The sequence below is a fragment of the Coenobita brevimanus genome, chromosome 78 (genome assembly GCF_032717465.1).
Source record: "Coenobita brevimanus isolate Jiangsu-jjx chromosome 78, ASM3271746v2, whole genome shotgun sequence".
Lineage (NCBI taxonomy): Eukaryota > Metazoa > Arthropoda > Malacostraca > Decapoda > Coenobitidae > Coenobita > Coenobita brevimanus.
Window position 1 is genome coordinate 13,845,225 of NC_137031.1, and position 16,683 is coordinate 13,861,907.

General features: G+C 38.9%; 1 non-coding gene and 1 pseudogene across 1 annotated transcript; one reads left to right on the forward strand and one right to left on the reverse strand.

The window, feature by feature from the left end:
* Window positions 1-2,538: 2,538 nt before the first annotated feature.
* The window catches only part of LOC145408705 (NADH-ubiquinone oxidoreductase chain 1 pseudogene), a 29,421-nt pseudogene continuing 15,276 nt past the window's right edge, over window positions 2,539-16,683 (reverse strand).
* Window positions 10,910-11,028, forward strand: LOC145408884 (5S ribosomal RNA). The gene has a single exon (XR_013899002.1). It is a non-coding gene; the product is annotated as a 5S ribosomal RNA (ribosomal RNA).

Genomic DNA, 16,683 nt, shown 5'->3' on the forward strand with positions numbered 1-16,683 from the left:
CCCAGCCTAAGATAAGGATTAGAGTTGGGATTAGGGAAGCTTCAAATGTAATATAAAATAGTAGGTAGTTTATAGATCTAAAAGTTAGTACTAGGAAGATTAATAAGGTTAAGTTAACTAGTAGAAATAGTCTAGGAAAGTTCGAGGTGAATGTAATTTTTACTCTGGATATAATAATGAGTGCTATAATTCAAATGCTTAGCAGGATTAAAATGTAGCTTAGGTAGTCCGTACCCAGTCTAAATCCTAGGTTATATATGAAGAAGTCGTGATTGTATAAAATGGCGAATAAAAACGATACAGTTAGGATTCCTGTTTGAATTAGAGATCAGTCCCTTACGAATGTTATTAATATGAGAAGTATGAGTAAGTATTTTAGCATTCTAAACTATTGAAGGTTCTGAAGTAGTCATTTCCGTGGGAACGAACAATGGAGACTAGTAGGGCTAGACCTAGGGCGCCTTCGCAGGCTGCTAGGACTAGGAAAAAGAGCGAGAAAAATAATTCGTTTCCGATTGAGGAAAGGCAATTGGATATTAAGAAGAAAATTCCAAGCATAATGAATTCTAATCTTAGGAGAGTATTTAATAGGTGTTTTCGATTTGAAGCGAAAGCCCATAGTCCCCTGAAAATTATAGTGAATGCAATAAATAAGAACAAGTTATTTAAAGTTAACATTAGTTTTGATAGTTTAAATAAAAACTCTGGTCTTGTAAACCAGTAATGAAATTTTTTTCTTAAAACACCAAGAGATTGGAGTGATAATGTATGGTCTTCCTTTTATTATTTTGTTTTCCTTGATTTTTATGCGTTTAATTCATCCTTTGTCAACGGGTCTTGTGCTATTAATTCAAACGGTTTTGATTTCAATTACTACCGGATTGTTTGCTAAGAGTTACTGGTTTTCGTATATTTTATTTTTGATTTTTTTGGGTGGAATGTTGGTATTGTTTATTTATGTTGCGTCTTTAGCGGCCAATGAGCAATTCAAGGTTAGAAGGGAATTCTTTTTTATCTTTTTTTTAGCATTGATTATGAGATTTTTTCTGATTTTTGTGGATCCTGTAATAGTGGCAAATAAGATTGGAGAGTCGACTACGACTTTTTTATCTAAGTATTCTGATATTAGAAATTCTGCTATGAATGTGAGGACTATTTATAATGAACCTAGGGCTATGTTTACGATGTTTATTATTAGCTATTTGTTACTGACGCTGTTTGTAGTTGTTAAGGTGATAAGTTCGTCTTCTAGTCCTTTGCGGTTAATAACTTATGATAACACCATTGCGTAAGTTTCATCCATTGTTAAAAATTGCTAATGGGGCATTAGTTGATATGCCTATTCCGAGAAATATCTCTATTTTTTGGAATTTTGGTTCATTGCTTGGTTTGTGTTTGGTTGTCCAAATTGTTACTGGTCTGTTTCTTGCTATGCATTATGTTGCGCATATTGATTTGGCATTTTCTAGGGTAGCTCATATTCAACGAGATGTTAATTATGGGTGGTTATTACGGACTTTGCATGCTAATGGGGCGTCTTTTTTCTTTATTTGTCTATACCTTCATATTGGTCGGGGGATGTATTTTGGTTCTTATATGATTTTTCATGCTTGAATAGTAGGTGTTGTGATTCTTTTTTTAGTGATGGCGACGGCTTTTTTAGGTTATGTTTTACCGTGAGGTCAAATGTCTTTTTGAGGTGCAACTGTGATTACTAATTTGTTTTCAGCAATTCCTTATATTGGTACTTCTTTGGTTCAGTGGATTTGAGGTGGATTTGCTGTAGAGAATGCTACTTTAACTCGTTTTTTCACTTTTCATTTTTTGTTTCCATTTGTTGTTGCTGCTGCTACTTTGGTCCATATCTTGTTTCTTCATCAGGCTGGGGCGAATAATCCTTTGGGTGTTTTAAGGCAAGTGGACAAGGTTCCTTTCCATCCTTATTTCACTTTCAAGGATATTGTTGGGTTTTTGGTTATGTTAATGGCGCTTGTGTTGCTTACTTTGCTTCATCCTTATCTTTTAGGGGACCCAGACAATTTTATTCCTGCAAATCCTTTGGTAACTCCGGCTCATATTCAGCCGGAGTGGTATTTTTTATTTGCTTATGCGATTTTGCGATCTATTCCTAATAAGTTGGGGGGTGTAATTGCTTTGGTGCTCTCAGTGGCAATTCTTATAATTCTTCCTTTTACTCATTTCTCGAAATTTCGAAGTCTTAGATTTTATCCGTTAAATCAAGTTTTGTTTTGGTTTTTGGTTTCTACAGTTGTTTTACTAACTTGAATTGGGGCTCGTCCTGTTGAAGATCCTTACATTATTACGGGTCAGGTTTTAACGATTTCTTATTTTAGGTTTTATTTGGTTATACCTTTGGCAGCAATGTGGTGAGATAAAATGTTAGATTGGTTGCTTAGTTTAAAAGAAAACAAGTGTTTTGAAAGCATTAGATAAGATTGGTTCTTAGTAATCTTAGGGAGAAGGTGTTTACCTTGTCTTTAATTCCCAAAACTAAAATTTTTATTAAACTACTCCCTAGTTAGATTATTAAAGAAAAACAAAATAGTTTAATTCCTATAAAAAAGATTAAGTAGTTAAGGGAAACTGGAAGGAATCTTTTTCAGGCTAAGTATATCAGCTTGTCGTACCGTAACCGTGGTAGAGTTCCTCGGACTCAAATGAAAACGAAAGCTATGAAAACTAATTTGAAATAAAATAGCAGGCTACATGGATTGGCTCCTAGGAAAATTAATACGAATAGTATTCTTATAAATAGAATTCTTGCGTATTCAGCTATGAAAATTAAAGCAAATCCTCCTCTTCTGTACTCGGTATTAAATCCTGAGACTAGCTCTGACTCACCTTCGGCAAAATCAAACGGGGTACGGTTTGTTTCTGCTAGACAGGAGGCTAGTCATATTAGGGATAGGGGGAGTGTGAATCAAATTATTCACATGTCTTTTTGGAATCGAGTGAAAAGTTCTATATTGAATCCGCCAATTAAAAAGATAAAGGATAAAAGAATGAGAGCAAGTCTGACTTCATGCAGAAATTGTTTGGGCTACGGCTCGGAGTCTTCCAAGCATTGAGTATTTACAGTTTGAAGCTCACCCGGCTCTTATGGTTGAATAGACTCCCAGACTTAGACAGCATAAAAAAAATAAAACTCCTGTGTTAAAATTTACTAGTCCGGTTTGATAAGGTAAAATAGCTCAGACTAGGAGAGAAATAAATAGCCTGAACACGGGAGATAGGTAATATGGTAAAAAGTTGGATATAGTTGGTATTGTTTGTTCTTTGGTGAATAATTTTACGGCGTCGGCAAATGGTTGGAGTAGCCCTAGGAATCCTACGATATTGGGTCCTTTACGAATTTGAATGTAACCTAGAATTTTTCGTTCTAAAAGTGTTACAAAAGCAACTCCAATTAGAACGCAGATAATTAAGACTAGGTAGTTTACAACGATAACTGCGAACACAAAATAGTTAGCTTGAACTATTTATTAACCTGTTTATGAGTTTCATAAAATTGAAGCACAAAATATTGTTTAGGCAAAAGTGATGTTCATATTTAGTAAAATTATTTTAACTACCTAATCCTTTCGTACTAAGGTAGTTTAAAGTCTTTGAGAAGATAGAAACCGACCTGGCTCACGCCGGTCTGAACTCAAATCATGTAAAATTTTAAAAGTCGAACAGACTTTCTTTCCTAACTGCTGCATTATGTAGAGATTTTAATTCAACATCAGAGGTCGCAAACTTTTTCTTTCGATGGGAACTCTCAAGAAAAATGACGCTGTTATCCCTAAAGTAACTTAATCTTTTAATCTTTAGAAAGGATCAAATTTATTATCAAAAATCTTTGTTTAGAAGTAAAAACAGTTAGTTTATTTATATCTTTGTTGCCCCAACAAAACATTTTTTTAGTATTTTTCCTTACACTAACAAATTGGCTTAATACTAAGTGTGATGTAAAGATTTATAGGGTCTTATCGTCTTTCTAAAATATTAAAGCCTTTTCACTTTAAAGTTAAATTCAATTTTTTTTGTTAAGACAGTATATCTCTCGTTCGACCTTTCATACGAGCCTTTAATTAAAAGACTAATGATTATGCTACCTTCGCACGGTCAGAAATACCGCGGCCCTTTAATAATTCAGTGGGCAGGCCAGACTGTGTAAATCTTCACAAAGACATGTTTTTGTTAAACAGGCGGAAATAATATTTGCCGAGTTCCTTAAATAAATTTTTAATATTTAAAAGATTTTATTTATAATAAAAAATATTATAACATATAAATTTTACTAATGATTTCATAGTAACTAAACGAGTTAAGTTGAAGTTAATTTTCTAATACTTGATAAAAGAACCTGTAAAATTTAAAATATTTTGTTATATTGGTTGAAAAACCTGGAAAAGATGGCTACTTTTAAGCCTACTTTTATAAATGCCTATTTATTGGTTCTATGATTTTTCATTTTGGAAGAAAAAGCTCTACCCTAATCTTCTTAGTTGCATAGCTAAGTAGCTAAGCACGTAAATTAAATTTATTTCTTAGAAAACCAGATATACAAGCTCGATTGGCATATCACCTCTAATGTTAAGTTTAAAATTTTATTGCTACAAAAACTTTTTCTTAAAATTAGCTATCTTTTTTTCGGGATGATTATTTGCAGATCTAATTTTGAAAACCTATTATACACAAGATACAATTTTTTATATTTACTTTTGAGAATTTTAAGTGTTATTTCTACTTTCTTTCACAATACTTTTTACTTTCACTATATTTATGTTTCGATAAAATCTACTATTTAGAAAAGTGCAAAATTAGTTTTCTTATAATGCTGACGTTCTTATAACAAAAAGTAAGATTACTGATTTCAAGATAACCTAGACCATAGGTACTCTTCTCGGTGTAAACGAGCTGCTTATTTCAAGCTCTATCTTGCTTTCCAGGTACACTTTCCAGTACACCTACTATGTTACGACTTATCTCATCTTAGGTTAATGAAAGCGACGGGCGATATGTGCACATTTTAGAGCTAAAATCAGGCTGTCTTATTAAAGCAAACCTTACTTTTAAGTCCACCTTCAAAATTTGTATTCTAAAGTTTGTTCGTGATAATATAAATTTTATTGTAACCCATCTTAGCCTATATATTTGCTGCACCTTGATCTAATATTTTAACGTAATTATTTCAATAACTTGTTCTGTAAAAGTTATCTTAATGACGGTATACAAACTATGTAATATAGGTAAGATTTTTCGTGGTTTATCGTTTAAAAGACAGGTTCCCCTAATTAGACTAAAATACCGCCAAATTCTTTGAATTTAGATTCCTCGGGATGGGAGCTGATGACAGAATATCATTGATCATAATACTAAATAAAGTAGGACTAAGCACACTTCCTGCAGCACCCTGTTTTCCTGGATAAATATATCCAATGTTACGTTACAGGGCAATTTGACAGAGAAGTCCTGTCCCTTAAGAAATTTGAAATAAAAATTGGTAAATTTCCTCTTAAACCATAAGCATAGAGCTTCATTAGTAAACCGTGTTGCCATGTCATGTCAGAGGCTTTATGGATGTCCAAGAACACCCCTGTCATGAATTCTGTATTGGCAAATGCCTCTCCAATACAATGCTCTAAATTCATTAAATGATCTAGTGAACGTCTGTATTTACGGAAGCCACATTGTTGATCATTTAACAAATTCTTTGACTCTTTACCATTGGTATCTCGTTCAGTTAAGATATCCTTGCAACTGCACAGTGCTATGTCCAGACTCTTGATGGTGAAACTAACTTAGCAATTCTTCCAGAAAAACTGATGGATGTAACTCGGGGTTCATAAGGTGTTAGTGAGATCAAATGACAAGGTGAGTCTGAAGATTACATCATATGCTGCATTAAAGAGGCAAACAAGATAATAATGACATAATGTAAGAGTTTGGCCAAAAAGCACTGTTGTTGTGATACTGATGACTTTGGTACAACATGCAGAGTAAGAAAAAAATGTACGAAGGTTAGAAGAAACTGCAGTATGAAAAAGGACCAAACACGTGTGTTTGCGGAGCCATTGTTGCAAAAGAATTGGCAAGAAACAGATATGTCAGTTGTAGAGCTTTCTGCAACTGCTAAGCAGATTGGTAGAGACGAAATGCTTGTGGTAATCGTTGTAATGATCATCGTCACTAACAAAACACGTGATGACACAGTGAAGAATGTAACTATGATGAACAGGGTTGTTGTTGTGCAACACCTGTATGTCTTGCCGAACACACCCATCAACAGGAGGCAAGTAATGGTCCCAGTAGGTCCGTCCAGTATAATGAACTGATGATCTCTTCTGGCACACAGCACCTCGCTACACCTAAGCGCCGGGAAATGTGTGACGTTTTAGTTCTCGGATGGTCGCCGCACTTGCGTCTCTCCACCCAGTTAACATGGAAACCATAGCGATCCATATCACCCCAGTAATTGATTGTCTTGTTACACCCAGCTTTGTAAATAGTTTCCTGGGTTAGAGGACTCCATTAGGATTGTCATCTAGTGTGAAGCCACCTGAAGTGGAAAGAAAGGTAGTAAAAAGTGGCAGCGAGGATGAGAGAAATAGGAGGGCAGACACATAAAAAGAACGATAAAAGTGGAGGAAGAACTGGGAAGCACTACATCAAGTGAGTGGATGATGGTTGCCACCAGGTATCATTTGCAAACAAGGTAAACTTAGTAACTGACCGAAGAGTGGCGGAAATTCTGATAGTAGTAAACATCAGAAGTGGGAGCAAGAAGGAAATCGAAGAAAACAGCCACGCCTACAGTGAGAGAGACGGCTGAGAATTTTAGTTTATTAGTTCAATAAAATTACTTACTGACAATAAATGAGAAAAGATATCAACTCGAAATATATGAGTGAAAACTTCAAAAATAGTAAACAAAACAAATATTGTACTGGTATTAGTATTTGTATTAGTATTGGGGGAATTGTGATAGCCAATACCCTCTTTAGGCACAAAATGATACATACTGTAGGTGTACGTGGCGAGTGATGAAAAGGATGGATGTTGAACTTAATGACTGGAAGGTAATGGCTGAGTATGTGTGTGTGGTTGACAGAACGAGAAGTGGACTTTCTGACCACCACTTGGTGGTAGTGAAATTCAAGGTTCGAATGCAATGGAGTGTAATAGGAAGGTGGGAAGGACAGGAGGAAGTAGTCCATACAATAAGGGTAAAAAAGGTTTAAAGGGGATGGGAAAAAAAGGCAGAATATAAGAGAGAAGTGGAAGAGCAAATGGATAAATATGATTTGGAGCAGATGGGTGACGTGGAAGGTTTGTGCAAGATATTCACGGAAGAAATATGTGCATCATGTGAGGTGGTGCGTCGGGTGAAGAGAAGACGAAAGGAGGTGCAAGGAACAGCATGGTGGCATGAGGAGGTGAAACAAGCTGTGACGCAAAATAAGAAAACATATAGTGAGTGGAGGAAGTTGAGAGGCGGAAGAGAGAGTTGTATGTAAAGAGGAAGAGAGCGATGAAAAGATTAGTAAGAGAGAGTAAGAAGATAGTGGATGAGGAATTTATAAGGAATTTGAGTGCAAAGTAGAGGGAATGTAAGAAAATGTTCTAGAAAGAGGTAAAGAGCGCTAGACAGGGCGATAAAGAAGTTGGTTGGAGAATGAAAGATAAAAACTGTAGATTGCTAGTGGAGAAGAAAGAAAAAGCGATGAGATGGAGATAACACTGTAAGGAACTGATGAACCTAGATGATGAAAGTAATGCGAGTATAAATGGCTGAGGAATGGAGAAGGAGGGAGGTTGGAAGAGAGTAAGAGATCAGTAGGATGGAAGTAGTGGAAGCAATGAAGAAAGTCAAAATGAGGAAGGCCGGGAACTTGAGTGTTTCGTGAAATGCTGAAGCATGGAGGAAAGATAGCAGTAGAATGGAAATGGAAGATGTGTAGATTGGTTTGGTAGGAAGGTAGTGTCCTGGAGAATTGGAAGTCAGGTATAATTATTCCTCCGCACAAAGGAAAAGGGGAATAAGAAGTGTTTTGTAATCATATGGGCATTTGTCTTCTGAGTGTAATAGGAAAAGTATGTGGTAGGATACTTACTGACAGAGTTAGGGAAAGAACAGAGGAATTAGTTGGAGAAGAACTGGGAGGTTTTAGGAAGGGGAGTGGTTGTCTAGATCACATAATCATTAGGTTTTTAATGGAAATTTTCTAGAGAAGGGAAAGATGTTAAATGCTGTCTTCATGGATCAGGAGAAAGCATATGACAAGGTGGATAGACAAAATATTAAGAACATATGGAGAAAATGCCGTGAAGAGCATGTATGAGGGAGCTAAAGTTGCAGCGCATGTGGACAGTGCGGTGAGTGAATGTTTCCATCGAATGTTGGATGAAACAGGGATGCGTCTTGTCTCCATATTTTTTCAATTTGTATATGGATGGGGGTTATAAAAGAGATACAAGGTAGGTCCGTGGATGTTGGAACGGCCCTAATTAAAGAGGACAGCGTTTGGAGACATTGTGTTTTGTTGTTAGGTGAAGACGAAGGGGAAATGCTAGGCTTGGCGAATGAGTTCGGGAGAGTGTTTAAGAAACGGTATCTAAAGGTGAACGTAAGAAGGAGTAAAGTTTTGTTCTTCGAGAGAAATGAAATCACTGAATGTACAGTAAGGTTGGATGAGGAGGAAATGGAAAATGTGAGTGCATTTAAATACTTGGGTAGTGTGACGAGTAAGGATGGAAGTTTGGAATGTTAAGTGCTTGAAAGGTAACAGCAAGGAAAAAGGTTGCTGGTTCTTTGAAAGCGGTGATAAGAAATAGGGAAGTGGGCATGGAAAAGTAAAAAGTCGTTGCACAATTGTATTGGGATACCAACTCTAACATTTGGAAGTGAAGCTTGGACCTTGTTGGAAGGATACAAGTCATGAGTGAGAACAGTGGAAATGAGTTATTTGAAAGGAGCACGCGGAGTTACATGGAGAGACAGACTGACAAATGAGGAAGTGAAGGAGCGTTGTAGTGTTAATGTGGATGTGATAGAAGGAATTAGGAGAAATACACTGAGGTGGTTTGGCCATGTGAAGAGGATGAAGGGCGAGAGACTAACGAAGAGAGTGTATCTGAGTTGGAGGGGAGGAGAGGGAGGGGAGGCCAAAGATGAGATGAAGGGATGGAGTGGAGAGGTATTATGAGAGAAGGGGTGTAAGCTGGGAGGAGCGCAGTGAAATGGCAGGGGACAGGGTAGTATGGAGGCGATTTGTTTGCGGCCACCCCTTACGGGATTAAGGCGTCTAGCAATAGATAGATTATTATTGGTAATAATAATAATATAGTAGTAGCAGTAATAGCTGTAGTTGTAGTAGTACTAATAGTAGTAGCAGCTGTAGTCGCCGATCCTCCAATTCATCTGAACGTGATCCCAGTGGCCCGCCAATCAACGTCGTCTTAGGAGGCAGAGGAGCTCTGAGAGAAATTTCTGCATCTGGGTCGGCCTTTCGTCCTGGCACATCGGTGTTACCACAGGAAGGCTTCCCTCGCTGGAACAAAAATATCAACAACAATCTTTCGGTGAATGGGAAGGAACTTTAAGCAAGAAAAGAACATACCCATAAGTATAAGCATAGTTCAGACTGAAACAATGGACAGAATAAAACCACAGCTTTAAACAAAGAATGAAGAATTCCGGAAATTTGGCTGGGACAGAATGGTTGTGATGAGACGTGATGGAATGGAGAAATGGTGTGCTAACACAGAGGACAGAACTTACTTTTACCTACACGGATTGCTTTAAGATGTTGGCCGGGATAGAAATTCAACGAAGAATATACTATTTCACTGGTTCACGTTCTAAGAATTTCGTTTCTCACCCTTACCTGCATTATGTCTGATACCGAGAAGCAATGATTCCAGAAACTGTTCCCGTGAAAACGGGGTTCTTTTTCCAGTTTTCATGCCATCTATGTTTTCACACGCTTTGTATCAGAATATGTCAGGTTCCGGTGTATCAGTAAATCGTGAGGACCGTGAAAACCTGAGGACGAGGGCACCAGGCACACCCCAAAAATTCTCTTCTCAGCCAATTTTCACCATTCATAAGTGTATTCATCGCCATAAAACCTACATCATCGTCTTTGTCGATGTTTTTTCCAGGTGATAAGCATGAAAAAAAGGGAGGGAAATCAAATACTAGCACCTTAAGGTGAGGAAAATATATACTCACGTACAGTGTATTATTAAGGTGATGGTATTTGATTTCCCCCCCTTTTTTTCATGCTTATCACTTGGAAAAAACATCGACAAAGACGATGATGTAGGTTTTATGGCGATGAATACACTTATGAATGGTGAAAATTAGCCGAGAAGAGAATTTTTGGGGTGTGCCTGGTGCCCTCGTCCTTAGGTTTTCACGGTCCTCACGATTTAATGATACACCGGCCCCAGTGCACACGCAACATACAGTACGCCATAAAGCAACCATACAGACAGTTGTCATAGGAAGAAGAAAAAATTCGTTCGGTAAGACGCTAATCAGGGAGAAACTAAGAACAAATTTGACGTGTTGAAAATAAAGGAGCAATAGTAAAAGTCAATTAACCAAGAAATTTTATGGCTCTAGAGTTCGTTTGCAGTGATTCCAAACACTGCATTATGAAATAGTAAAAAAAAATAATAATAATTCAGAGGAGATAAAAAAAAAGGGGGGAGGGAGAAAGGCTGCAGGTGACGATAATTTCACATCTGATTTCGCTAAGAGTGCATGTGATCACATAGGACTAGCAAAGGTACATAAGAAAACTGTGAAGGCAAAACGGTGCCCAAACCTGTGGGAAGTGAGAAAATTTTTGTCACACACACACACACACACACACACGTGCCGTTATATATGTAATGTAACGGCCATACCACGTTGAGTACACCGCTTCCCATCCGATCAGCGAAGTTAAGCAACGCTGAGTCTGGTTAGTACTTGGATGGGTGACCGCCTGGGAACACCAGATGCTGTTGGCATCCCTACGTGTCAAGTGGGGTTGGTGGAGGATTAGTGCCCCTCCCTGTAAAACAATTAACTCTAAGCCCTTGGCCACCCCGTTTGGGATACATGGCGTCTGGCAATGGATGGATGGATAATTCTCCAGTAAGTTTTCTCCTTGCAGTGTGCAAATAGTCTTACTGCTAAAACAGTCCTGACTTTATAATGATTACTCGACAACAGATGATAATGTAATTTTTATCCAAGAAACTGAAGGAAAGTCAGAAAATGGGAAATACCTCATAATAGTTCAGTATTTATTGATTGTGAGAAAGCTGTCTTTTCTGCTAAAGCAGCGGCGACGATGAAATCAGTTTTAGGACATGGTTTTATATGAAACTCATGATAAAGTGACGTAAAATACGCAGAGAGTTATACGCGTATATACCTGCAGTCGTCACCACATCCTGGGAACCTGCGTCAGCCGAGCCTTATAGCGGCGGCAGGAGGTTGGGAAGCATGGTGTGAACGACAAGCCTCACTGCTCCTTTTGTGGGCCAAGAGTGTGGCTAAGGCTGATGGAAAGTCGCGCGAATGAGCCTCGGCTTCGCGTGATATTGGCTGTATATAATATACCCAGGATGGCCCGGACTTCACTTCCCTTCCACCACTGAAGAAGCCTACATATATTTTTACACTCGGCAGGCGAAGCGAGATCGGGTGTTATGTTTTGCTGTGTGTGTGTGTGTGTGTGTGTGTGTGTGTGTGTGTGTGTGCGTGTATGTGTGTGTGGTAATTTATATGTAATTCTCGCTTTCACCTTTTCTTCTTTTCTGTTCTCCATTTCATTGTCTTATTTTCCCCTTATCATTTCTACATGATTAGTAAAATACACTCTTTTCCACATTTTCTCTCCTTTTTTTTCTCTGTTTTTTTACAAGCTCCATATTTTCCTCTTACCCTCCTAATGGCTCACTTTCTGCTGTTAATCTCTTCCATTTTTATTATTTACCACCATCATACACTTCTCTCTGCTAACCCTTCTACCTTCCTAATTTTACCTCCTCATCCCTGTTTTTTTCATACTTTTCTTTTTCTCTCCTAAAGTAATAAAGTCAGAGGAAATAACATTTTCATGTTAAAATGGCTAAAATCAGGTGATTTGAATTATCTAATATGGTCATCTAATAATGTCCCATTTCAGTCCTGCTTTTCCCTACGTTCTACTTTGCACACTTTTCTCTTTTTCTTTTTCTCCTCTGTTTCTTCCTTCCCACCGCGCTGACAAGTTTTCCCACCCCCTTCCTCTCTCCTCCTCCTCATCATAAAATGCCTCGGCTCAAGCTCCCCTGCTTGCTCTCCCTGACCAAAAATAAACACAGTTAAATACACAAAGTGTTTTCTTGCTTTGCCCAACACCGCAACCGCTGCAGTAAATACTAATAATTACATCAGTTTGTATAAACTACACCCCACCCCCTCATCCCTCCCTTGACAACCAAATACTATTATATATGCATTTATATATATATATATATATATATATATATATATATATATATATATATATATATATCCTCACCATGAGCAAAAATAAACATAGTAAAATACACAAATTTTCTTCCTTTGCCCAACACCGCAGCCGGTGCAGTAAATAATAACTACATCAGTTTGTGTAAAGTACACTCCACCCCCTCCACCCTGCCTAGACCACCAAATACTATTATATATATATATATATATATATATATATATATATATATATATATATATATATATATATTTTGCCAGACGCCATAATCCCGTAAGGGGTGACCACAAACAAATCGCCTCCATGTCGCCCTGTCCCCCGCCATTTCACTGCCCTGCTCCAAGCTCACATCCCCCTTTCTCCTATACCTTTCCACTCCATCCCTCCACCACATCCTTGGCCTCCTCCTCCCTCTCCCTCTCTCCATCTCACTCACATACAATCTCCTTGTCAGTCTCTCACTCTCCATCCACTCCACATGGCCAAACCACCTCAGTGTGTTTTTCCTAAAGCTTCCTATCACATCCACATCCACACCACAAAGATCCTTCACTTCCTTATTTGTCAATCTGTCTTTCCATGTGATTCCACATGCTCATGTCAAATAACTCATTTCCACAGCTCTCACTCTCGACTTCTATCCTTCCAACAATGTCCAAGCTCCACTTGCATACGTTAGGGTTGTTATCACGATACTGTCATGTAATAAAATTTTCACTTCCATGCTCACTTCCCCGTTTGTTATCACTGCTTTCAATGAACCAGCAACCTATCTTCCTTGCTGTACCCTTTCAAACATGTCACCCTCTAAACTTCCATCATCCACCCACTTAGTGTAGTGTTGCTGTGTGTGTGTTTTTTTTAATGGCAACTCTACACTGAGTGGCAAGCCAAATGTTTTCCTGTAAATCAGGAAGGTTTTTACATCGCTGGGTGGTAACCTCATAACCAACCAACACGTGTTCCCTACGTGACGACAAGAGGGTTGGCGGAGGATTAGTGCCCCTCCCCGAAAATTAACTAAAAATAGGAACAAGAAGCCTCGGACCAGGGTATATATATACAGTACTTACTTTTTATCCATCACTGTTACAAGTTACCTGCATAGGTCATCTCTCCCTACCAATTATTCCATCTCTTATTATACATCTCCGTCATTTCTGCTTCCCCACCTCTCATATCCACTCTATGTTAAATACATTAGGTTATGTGAAATAGTAGATCATTACCAACGTCAGGTATCGCCATCATTTCACTCCTCCAGCATTTTTTTTTATGTGAGGAAGAAAGAACCAAATGCCACGAGCCCGCAATAACTGTTTCCTCCAAGAGAAAAACAAAATACAAGAAAGAGCCAAATTCAAGATTCGATCATTTCGAGATGCCTGGACACACTGCGTTTGAAAGACTGGAGATCATAAGAAGCAGGAAATACAGACAGAGGGAGACAGTTCCAGAGCTGACCTGATACATGCATGAAGGACTGGGAGTAACAGTTAACTCTTGCATTAGAGAGTTGGACAGAAAAGGGATGAGAGTTTGCTACTAAACGGGTGCTACGCGCACGTCGTAGAGGTGGAGGAATACATGCAGACAGTTAAGAGGAGCAGCGACCATTGAAGTAGCAATAGAAAAGAGATAAAGATGCAACAGTGCGGCGAAGAGACAGGTTGAAGGGAGTCAGTAAGAGAAGGAGAGTTAATGAGACGAAAAGCCTTTGACTCCACCCTATTGAGAAGAGCTGTATGTGGGGAACCTCCCCACACATGAGAGTTGTACTCCACACAGGGGCGGATAAAACCCGTGTATAGAGTCAACAACTGTGCAGGGGTAAAGAAGGAACGGAGTCGGCCTAGCACACCTAATCTCTTAGAAACAGATTTTACAAGAGATGTAATTTGATCTTTCCAAGACAAGTTCCGAGTAAATGAAACCCCAAGCATGTTCAAGGATGATGCAGGATTAAGCTGAGTATTATTAAACATTAGTGGGTGCACCTGTGGAAGATTTTTGCTAGGTTGATAGGTGTAAGACCTGAATTCTTTGTTGGTATTTGTTTAAGTATATGATTTTTATTCGAAGATAATTTTCTTGGTTTATTATAAATATTGTACTGTAGGCTAAGAAGTGATTTCTCTTTTATATGAAAATAGTTGAGCATGCCTGAAACTGAGCAGAGAACGGGCGCATGCATTTACGTAAAGTCGGGTTTGTGTCTTCATGATTGTTGAAACTGTTCATGGGTGTGCTGGTGGACACTGCTTAGATTGCCAGTGCATTAAGTTTATTCTTTTCTTACTAACTGATCAGTATCTGATTCAACTGGTTACAAGAGTAACACATAGAATTACGTCATCATACCTAACGAGTTGTTGTTGTGGTTGTTGCTCTCATTATTCATTAATAGTTGTCATTTTGGACGAGCAGACCCATTGACTAAGGGTAAGGAGCTACTTCTGTGGGGCTGTTCTGTAGTGTACAGTACATACATTATGCAGGGATCCAAAGTCCTGTTATGCAAGAAGGCAGTTCTCCACTGTTCAACCAGGAACTCCCCAACAGCAAGGTTCAAGAAAAATGGGAAGATTTACCCTCTGATTAGACGTCGCAGCTGCTCCACTCCTGTTTCACGGCATAACCGCATAGAGGGTCCCATTCAGTGCCAGATCATGTTTTGCTACCACACATTGTGAATCTGCAACTCTGTATGTTGGTACGTATATTGGTTGTGTGTCCTGATGTATGTTAATTTTATGCTTAACCCCTGCTGGCTAATTCTCATCAACCCGATTACCTTCCCTGAGTCATTTTTTTAGCTTTTTTATTTTAGTATTAAGTTGATTTCTTTCATCAGATCAAGCGTTTCTGAGTTCGAACTCTTCATCACCCTCATCTTTTTGTAATTTTTTGCGTCTTGGGTGGGTGTGAGGTCGGTGATAAGTCGTAAGCACCGTGGGAGGTATGTGGGCGTGAATCTGCTATTGCTGGGCTACAAATGAGAACTGAATTACTAAATATGTATCTGGCAACTGCGGTGTGACAGAGTTTGGCAACAGCTCTGATGATGTTCAGGGAGACTCAGTGTTGCCATGGAAACCACTGACGCTTCTGCGTGTTTGAAATTATGGCACCGAAACTATCTATCTATCTATTGCCAGACGCCTCAATCCTGTTTGGGGTGGTCACAAACAAATCGCCTCCATGTCGCCCTGTCCCCCGCCATTTCACTGCCCTGCTCCCAACTCACACCCCCCTCTCTCATGTACCTCTCCACCCCATCCCTCCATCTCATCCTCGAAACCAATCACCTTATATGTGGCGATTAGCGTGGACTGAGGTGGCCTGTATATCTGAATTACTAAATATGTGGCACTGGACAACTGCAGTGTGGCAGAGTTTGGTAACAACTCTGATGGTCTAGAGGGAGACTCGATGTTTCCATGGAAACCACTGACACCGCCTTGTGCTTGAAATTATGACATCGAAACTCATCGCCCCATATGAGGCAATCAGCGCTGCCAGCGGTGGCCTGCATATCTGTATTACTAAATATGTGGTATTTGATAACTGTGGTGTGGCAGAGTTTGGTAAGAACTCTGATGTATGGGGAGACTCATCGTTTCCATGGAAACTATTGACACTTCTTGTACTTGAAATTATGTCACCGAAACTCATCGCCTCATATGAAGCGATCAACGCGGCTAGCGATGACCTGCATATCACCTCATATGATGAGCATGGCGGGGGTTAATCAGGTTAGTACAACCTAATTTCTCACCAGCTAATGCGACTGTCTGTCGATGTTTCTGTAGTAAATCTAGTCGACCATTTTCTACAACAGAACTCTCTGAAATCAAATGCTCTTTTATGCACTCTTTGTCTGGCGAGTTTATTTTGCTCATGTTCTAGTTACTGTCACTCTGCATATAGGAGCTGGGCAAATCTCTAAGTTGCACATACAAGTTCCTTTCTTAAGAATCTTAACCCCTAAAAGGCGGGCAATGTTTTGGAACGTCCGTCAGGAAAAGGCAGTTGATGTTCCAGAACGCATTTCTATTCCACGGGCCTTTGGGGCAAAGATGCGAATGAATGTGTTTGAATGGATGAGTAAATGGGGAGTGTGTCGTCCTGTCTCGGCTACCTCCCTTTCCTTGGGGGAAGC